The sequence below is a fragment of the Narcine bancroftii genome, chromosome 11 (genome assembly GCF_036971445.1).
Source record: "Narcine bancroftii isolate sNarBan1 chromosome 11, sNarBan1.hap1, whole genome shotgun sequence".
In the NCBI taxonomy this organism is placed as follows: domain Eukaryota; kingdom Metazoa; phylum Chordata; class Chondrichthyes; order Torpediniformes; family Narcinidae; genus Narcine; species Narcine bancroftii.
The window spans coordinates 49,853,018-49,862,111 of record NC_091479.1 but is presented as its reverse complement, the minus strand read 5'-3'; the positions used below and the strand labels follow the sequence as shown (position 1 = coordinate 49,862,111).

Below are 9,094 nucleotides of genomic sequence, written 5' to 3'. Positions count from 1 at the left end.
TCCTGAGAAACCAATGTGAGATCATAGAAAGGAAAGATTTGGAGAGGGCCCAGGAAAGTAAGGAGATAAAGGTGTCCCAGCAGCGCTGCTGTGCACTGCAGAAGGCAGTACAGACTCCCCCAACCTGAGCCACTGATGTCGAGATGAGAGGGACAGAGGTAGCCAACAGGCATGCCAATCAAGGTCTGACTCCCCCCCCCACCACACCCGCAGTGAGTGAGTTTGTACTGGCCATGGAGCGATTAGCCGAGACCATTTGCCAGGATTCAGGCATTAAAGGTTTCAGAACAGGCCAGGAAGAGCATGAAATCAATTTATTTGCAGAAGTTGTTCTGATATATCTGACAGACCCGTCACACTCATTGCCCAAGTTGTGCTCCACGCTGGAGGACTATGGGGAGATCTCTGGGTATAAGTTCTTTTGGGATATGTGCAAAATCATGTCACTTAGGAAGGGGGATTAGAGCCAATGTCAAGAAAATAGTCAACAAATGTGGCGGCAAAATGGGATCAAATATCTAGGAGTTAGAATAGATAACAACGAGTAATTTAGACCAGCTGAATTATTCTCCCCTTGCTTGGGGAAATTGAGAAGGATTTAAATGGTTGGATGTCCCTGCCCATTACACTAGTGGTGTCACAGAGAGGGGAGGTGTCACAGAGGGGGGAGATGATGACACAGAGGGGGTGATGATGTCACTGCATGGGGCAGCCATAGCTGAGTCGTGCCATGGCACAGCAACACGAGAAAGATGCATCTCCTGGAAGGGGATTCTGGCCCGCATGTCGGAGTAGGATGCTGTCTCATCCCAGGGACCCTCTGATCAACAGGGTTGTGTTTGGAAGCACCCTGCACCCATGGGTGAGATAAAGAGCCTGTTACAGGCTCCCCGACTGGGACAGAGACTCCTCTGGCACCATCCTTTACCCAGTGTGGGCAGAGAGAATGGAGGCTGCATTTAATTTCCCCTCTCCCCATCCTGAGTGCAGGGCACTTTATGAGGCAGCTGGGGGGACTGGGGAGGGGAGAACAATGGCATGTGAGGGAATACAGGGGTAGGGTCTGTAGGAGTGGAGGGGAGAACGAAGGAACGGGGTTGCACCACAGGCTAATGTCAAGGGAGATTGGATCAGAGGTAGGGGACATAGGGTTGAGCTGGGAGGATGGGGTGCGAGGGGACGGAAGGCACTGGGGAAACCATGGGGGTGGTGTTGGGTGGGGGATGAGATTGTGGTAGAGGAATCGGGGAAGGGGAGATTGTGAGGTGTCTGAGGGAGAAGAGAAGTTGCGAGGGGGATGGAAGGTAGACCTTTCAACAGATATGGGACAGAGCTCCCCCTCCACCTGGAATGGGATCTGTCCACTGAGAGACAGGACCGCTCCTAACCCGCCCACCCCCGGGTTACAAGATCCCTTCCACCCTTGCATACACCCCCACACCCCCCCAACTGGGATAGGATTCTTTCCCCCAGTGGACCTGGATCAAGGTGCTAGAAAGTGTTTCTGCTGCGGCGGACCCAGCAGAGTTGAGCGATGAAGCGTGGGGGTCTCTCCGCACCACCTGCTCCCTCAGGCGACGGGGTCTCGCTTGCATCATGGAAGATCACGGTGTTGCTGAGCTTCTGGGAATGTGGAGGGCTTCTGCTAAACCTGTGGTAGGGTTCAGAGTGGTTCATCTCCCCGGGACGTGCTGAAGGTCAAGGATGACCCGATCCTCTCATGGAGGGAGGGTTGTAGACAAAGTGAACGGCTGCGGAACTGGCTTCAGTCTGAGGAGAGTGATCAAAGAGGGACCTGGGGTGGCAATATTTCTACTGAGAGGCTGGAACGAACCACCAGAGGATCAATTCTGACATTTAGGTGACCCTTGGAAGGGAGTTAGAGGGAGGGGTAGAGACTAACTTGGACAGCAAGGCTGGGTTGGGATAAATGACCTGTTGTGTACCCTCTGGGTGTGTAAATGCTGCTGCTTCTGCCCCAGAGGACATGGCAATAAGGTCACAACAGAGGTGGCCACACCGTGTCATGGACCCAACGTCTCCAAAGTGGTGTCCTGCACAGATGATAAAATCATCGACAATGGATCTTTTGGTGTGGTGCACCAGGCAAGGCTGGTGGACTCCGGAGAGCTGATTGCCATCAAGAAGATCTTGCAGGACAAGAGATTCAAGGTGAGGGGGAGGAGCAGTTGTGTGGAAATGGAACACCCTGATATTTAACTTTAGGCCTACAGCACGTTCACAGGCCCTTGCGACACATGACCCGTTTCGCACGTTCACAGGCCCTTGCGACACATGACCCGTTTCACACAATTACACCTAATTGACAAACAACACCCCAAACACATTTTTGAACGGTGGGTGGAAAGAGGAGCATCTGACAGAGACCAAGGCAGCCATGGGGTTTGGAAACAGAGAAAGTCACACAAACCAACAACAGTCCCCCCATCCCCACACACAACCCCCCACCCCACACACACACACACACACACACACACACACACACACACACACACATACACACACACACACACACACACACACACACACACACACACACACACACACACACACACCTGGCAAATATCAGAGATTTTCTTCAAATTCATTGTTTAGTAGAAGCTGTGAAAACAATCATAAAAACTGAAATGATACTTCATTGAACCCCCTGACGAGTCCCCACTCCAGCGACACGAAAAGTCCCCCCCACCGACTCTCGACGAGTCCCCCACTTCGGACTCCCTAGGAGTTCCCCACCTCTGACCTCTTGACAAATCTCCTCCCCGCCTCCCCCCTCAACTTGGACAAGTCGCCCCTCAGGGCCCCGACCCATCGCCCAGCCTTGCTGATGTTCCTCTCTCGCAAACTGCAGATCGTGCGAAAGTTGGATCACACCATCATCGTCCCTCTTCTCAACTTCTACTCCTCTGTAGTCAAGGTAAGATCCACCTGCACCCACCCCACCCCCACTCTGATGCATATCATTTGCTGCTACCTTCCCCATTCCTTCAATCGATCTGTCTTGCTGCAGCCTCTCTGTTGCCTCCATCCTGCCCCTCTGACCAGTGCCGACTCCTTGACGCTGGCTGCCCTGCTCCTCACCCATTAACTCATGACCTCTTGCCATTTCAACTCCAGACAGCAGCAGCCAAGACCACAAGACAAGGTCGCCAAATTCGGCCACTCAGCCCCTCCAGTCTGTTTCCCCAATTCATTTCATGAATGTATTTTCCCCCATAACTCACTTCCCCAGAACCTTTTCGTGCTCTTCCAAATCAACGCCTGCTCTGAATCTTCCCAACAACTCAGCCTCCACATGTTCGACCCCAGCCAACACCCGGCTGCAAACATTTCTCATCTCGAAACGTCAATGGTTTTTCTCTCCTGGTGAATCCTTGCCTCACGAGGGAGGGCGGTCAGAGCTGCACATTTTTGCAGTCTCACCAGAAGCTGAATGATGGGGCAGCGGACGGGTCCACTACGGCCTGTTGACGCTCTGCTCGCTGAGCCCTTGGATTCATGCCATGTTGTGTTGAGCACTGGGGGCATCAGGCCTACAGAGAGCAGGAGGGGCTGGCACTCCTGTTGGGAGAGGCGCTGGGTGTTGGAGGGTAAATCCAGCTGACATGTTTGTATTGTGTCCAAGAGAAAGAGGAGATTTATTTGAATCTGGGTCTGGACTATGTTCCAGAGACGGTTCACTGCATGGCCCAGCACTTCAACAAGGCCAAGCAGCCCATTTCCATGATCGACATCAAGGTGGTTGTGGGTCTGGGTGGTCAAGTTGTCCACTGGGGCAAGCTTGGATGTTGGGGTTGGAGGATATGAAGGAGTTCACTGGCTGAGTCTCACTGGGGACTGGATATCGATGAAGGGTGCATGAGGGTCTCAATGGGTATTGGTGAGGAGAGAAAGGGCAGTGAGGGGAGAGGGGTGGAGAGGATGATGAGGATGGACGTTGATTGGCAGGGTGGGGCCCTTCACCCACCTCCCCTTACCCTCAGGATCCAGACCCGGCCAGTGTGGAGGCAGAGTGGGTCATGTTATATCGTTGTGTTGCCAGATGTTCAGGTACCAGCTGTAGCAGAGCCTGGCCTACATCCATCCTCAGGGGGTTTGCCATTAAGACATCAAGCCCTAGAAGATGCTGGTAGATCCCGAGATGGCCTTCTTATTGCTCCTTTATTTCGGCAGGTAGATCCACCCATGTCTGCCCGTTCACCACCTCAACGCGGTCCTGATCCCTCTCCCCAACACGTCCCCTCCGCACCAGCTCTCACCCCTCCCACACCAGCTCTCTTCCCTCCTCCCTCTCCCAACTTTCCCCTCCACAGCTTAATAACTTATTCTAAATAAGATTGTGGGGGGCTTAGATGGAATGAACAGCCAGCAAATTTTCCTAAAGTGTCAGGTGCAAATCCCAGAGGGCACCCGCTTCAGGTGAGGGGAGATTTTTTTTATGCAGAGAGTTGTGAGTGGTTTGAATGTGTCACCGGAGAAAGTGGTAGTGGCTGGTAGAATAGGTACATTTAAAAGTCTCTGAGATGGGCATGTGGATGTAAGGGAACAGAATTTTTACATGATAGAGGAATTTGGGGATATGGCGAGAAGGCAGGTAGGTGGAGTTAGGTCATAAATTAGATCAGCCATGATCATATTGAATGGTGGAGCAGGCTCGATGGGCCATTTTTGTCCTACTCCTGTTCCCACTTCCTATGTTCCTATGGGTGTGGTACAGGTAAAGGTGTGGAGAACATTGACAAAGGTCAGTATAGCCTTTATGGGCCAAAGGGCCTGTACTGGGCAGCAATGCTTGATGTTGTAATGGATGTGGAAGCTCTGGGAAGGGCTAAGGGAGGCACTGGTAAGGAAGTCTGCAGATGCTGGGGCCGAGGGCAATGCCCAAACATGCTGGGGAAACTCATGGATAGTTTTGTGAGGAGCAGGTCCTGCTTCACGAGTCAAATTGAGTTTTTCGAGGAGGTGTCAAAGGAAATAGATGAAGGTCAAGGACTGTATGTGCTGCACGAGGATTTTAGTAAGGTGCTTAACAAGGTCCCCACAGTGGCCTCATTCAGAATGTCCGGAGGCATGGGATCCATGGAGCCTTGGCTGTTTGGATTCAGAATTGGCTTGTCTGCAGAAAACAGACGGTAGTAGTAGATGGATTAATGACTAGTGGATCTCCAAAGGGATCTGCTCTGGGACCCCTGCTCTTTGTGATTTTTATGAATGATGATGGGAGTTGAAGGGTAGGTATGTCAGGGGATGACACAGAGATAGAGATGTTGTAGACTGTGTAGAAGGTTGTCAAAGGTCATCCAGTTTGCAGAGAAATGACAGATGGAGTTCAATCCTGTAATTCAGATGTACTTAAATAAGCAACTGGTCCAGGTTTATTTCCAGAGCCATTTTCAAGGGCACGAATAACAGTTATTCCAAAGAAGGTTGGAGACCCATTAAAAGTAGCTTCATATAGACCAATATCTTTATTGAATGCGGATTACAAGAATGTGTGGGCAGAGCACTTGGTTAATGGCAGGATTATGAAATGTGTGCAGGACAGAGAAATATTTAGATCCTGCTCCATAAATCACTCAAGGTTGCTGTCCAAATTGAGAGGGAGTTTAAAATGGTGTATTGTGTGCTGGCCTTCAGGAGTCAGGGTATTGAGTTCAAGAACTGAGAGGTAACATTGCAGATGTATAAAATTCTAGTCAGACCACACTTGGAATATTGTGTGCATTCCTAGGGCGAGAATACCAGAGGACGTCTAAATAAGGTGAGCTGAGGGAACTTTAGGCAAGACGTGAGGGGTACATTTTATTCACACAGAATGTAGTGGGTGGCTGGAATGCATTGCCGGGGTAGTAGCGGAGGCTGGTCCAAAAAAGGCATGAAAAGGATTTTAATATGGACAGGAATTAAAGAAAAATGGAGGGTACTGGTGTGAGGGAGCGGAGGGTAACATTGTTGTGGGGTAGGTTCAGATGGATCAGCTGAACGGTCTCGACCGATCCATCCATGATTTGTCTAGCATCTTGCTGCCATATCGTGGAGAACCAGGGTGTTGCCTGATGGAGACACATTGCTCTGAGCTCTGCAGAGAGAGATCGTGGTTTTCACCAAAACACACTTCCTCAGGTAAAGCAGAGGAAGGGGAAAGGCTCCAGTGTTCAGGGGAAGGGGGGATGATGGGGGAAGAGTTGGGACCCTCCAAAGTCATTGTGATCAGGGCTCAGAGACAGTATCTCTATCACTCGTATTTCTCTTCCCAGCAGAAGGACCGATCTCAGAGACAAGACACGACTCCAGAAGAACCTCGCATCCCAGCTGAACAGAGGACGGACAACATTATGATGGCCTGAATCCCTCCCCTTCTTCTCCCTCTGGACCTGCCAACCCCATTCCCTGCCTCTTCCATGTCCCTTCACCCACTTCCCCTCTTCTCCTCTACCCCTCCTCCATCCCAACCCCCTCCCGCTCACCTTCCCCTTCTCCTGCCCTCACACCTATGCCCTAACCCCAGCCCTCCACCCTTCACCTCCCCTTCCCCTCTCCCCTTCCCTTCCCCTTACCCCCTCCCCTTCCCCTCCCCCTTCCCCTCCCCTAACCCTCCCCCTTCCCCTCCCCTTCTCCTCCTCCCCTTCCCCTCCCCCTTCCCTTTCCCCTTCCTACCCCTAACCTAGGGGAAGGAGGGGGAGGGGAAGGGGGTAGGAGAAAGGGGGTAGTGGTAGGGGATAAGGGTAGGGGTTGTGGCAAGGGGTAGGGTAGGGGGTAGTGGTAGGGGTTGCGGTGATGGGGAAGGGGTAGGAGGTAGGGTTAGGGGAAGTGGGTAGGTTGTAAGGGATAGGGTAGGGGTAGTGGTAGGGGGTGCAGATATGGGGAAGGGGTAGGAGGTAGGGTTAGGGGAAGGGGGTAGGTTGTAAGGGATAGGGTAGGGGGTAGTTGTAGGGGGTGTGGGTATGGGGAAGGGGTAGGAGGTAGGGTTAGGGGAAGGGGGTAATTGTAGGGGGTGCGGGTATGGGGAAGGGGTAGAAGGTAGGGTTAGGGGAAGGGGGTAGGTTGTAAGGGATAGGGGTAGGGTTTAGTTTTGGGTTGGGGAAGTTGGGTAGAGTTAGGGTTAGGGTTAGGAGCATTGTAGAGGTAGCATTAGGTTTAGTGTTAGGAGACATGGGGTAGGGCTATATCTTGGTTTATAGTTAGGTTTATAGTTCGGGGAAGTGGGCTTGTGTTAGGTATAGGGGAAGGGGGTAGGAGCAGGGGGGTAGAGGAGGAGTGAGGTTTGGGGTTAGGGGATGGTGGGTAGCATTAGGGTTGGGGTTAGGGGGCGACATAGGCGTAGGGATAAAGTTAGGGTTAGTGGACGGGGTGGGGGTAGAGTTAGGGGCCGTGGAGTGGTGGTCGTGGGTATCGGTAGTGTTATGGTTAGTTTTAGGATTTTGTTAGGGGTTAGGGTTAGGAGTAGGAGGAAGGGAAGGGGGAGGGGAATGGGGAGGCGAGAGGGGGACGGGAACTGGGGAAGGGAAGGGGGGAGGGGATGTGGGAGGGGAACGGGCAGAGGTAAGGGGAGGGGAACGGGGTAGAGGAAAGGGGAGGTGAACGGTGGACGGCATCCCTAGCGCCTCCCCTCCCCTTCCCAACCCCCGCATTTCCCCTGCCTCTCCTCTCCTCCTTCCAGAAGAAGCTGGGCCTCTTTCCGTCCAGAACCTCCCTGTGGTTTCAGAGCCTCCGTTTCAGGAAGTGCCTTCGACGCTTGCTGCTGGACAGACATCTTGTCTCTTGATTCATTCTGTTCCGTTGATATTAAATTTATAAATGATTGGGTTTTTTAAAGCTTGAACTCAAAAGGCTGGTCCAGATAGACAAAACAGAAACAGGCCCTTCAGCCCCTCTCTCCTGCTACCTGAGCTGTTGTAATCAGTCCATATTCCTCTCACCCTTTTCATTCTTTGCTGCCATCCAGCTCATGTTGCCTTGTCAATCGCATGGCCTGTGGGAAGAAGCTATTTCCCTCCCTGGCTGCTCTGCTTTTATTCCTCCATATCTCCTTCCTGATGGCAGGGGGACAAAGATGCTCTGAGCTGGATATCTATGACTCTATTTACAGAGCCCATCCCTGCAAACAATCAGGGGACCGTTGCCTTGAGGTGGCACCCATGTTGCCTCTCCCTCAGCACTCTCAGAACACTACTGCACCCTCCTTCCCCTCCTTTCCCAGGTCTCAGTAACCCGCTGACAATTCCAGTCAGCTGCCATGTCTATACCCTGCCCCACCTAAACCGATGGATCGACCAGCACCTTCTGCCCTCAAGAGTTCGAGGAATCCACTCTCTCGCAATGTCCTGCTATCGAATGCCGTGCATCCTCCTTCCCACTTGGTTCCTCCTGTTATCAGGCGCCTGGATGGACCCCACCCTGTTGAAACTACCTGTGTTCTCACTGATCTCTCTGCGCCTCTGCCCTCCATCCAGGGGTCTTGGATTTCTTGTGGGGGTGGTGGAGAACAAAGCACCAACTTAAGGAGATGGGGAGCAGTACAAAGACCCCCAGGTCCAGGAGACAGGGAGAACCACAGAGATGCCCATCTCTGTCATTCGGGTAAAACCTGATTATCAGGTGCAATGTGCAAGGAACTTTCGGTCCTGCTGCATGTGGGCCAGGTTTGGCCCATCCCCACACCACCACACTGTCAATTCCCAAAACAAATTTCCTATTCATGTGGGGGTCCAAAATGGATAGAGTCTGGAGAAGGACTCAATCAATGGGGACAAGGGTGTAACCAGCATGGCCATCATTGTGTGTGGCTGTGCTTGCAACCAAAGTGCAAGGGCACCAAATGCTGCTATGTGCTGAGGTTCTACCTGGCTCAGGTGTTGCGAAAGATTGGCCTGGCCCTGGTGCTGCACAATGTTCCAGTCAGCAGGACTTTGCCCCTTCACCTTCCTGGGAACGGTTTCATAGACAAACACATTTGACCACAAAGACATCAGGCAGTGGTCAGCAGAGAATGTCTGACACAGAGACTCCAGGACTTGATGGGATACTGCGGGGTGGTCCACGGAGCAGAGCATCCAGAGACAGACATCCAGAA

General features: G+C 52.3%; 1 long non-coding RNA gene across 1 annotated transcript; it reads left to right on the top strand.

Moving 5' to 3' along the window:
- The first annotated feature begins 1,930 nt into the window (after positions 1-1,930).
- On the top strand, positions 1,931-6,692 carry LOC138745360 (uncharacterized). The gene is made up of 3 exons (XR_011346214.1): positions 1,931-2,172; positions 2,873-2,938; positions 6,279-6,692. It is a non-coding gene; the product is annotated as an uncharacterized lncRNA (long non-coding RNA).
- Positions 6,693-9,094: the final 2,402 nt, after the last annotated feature.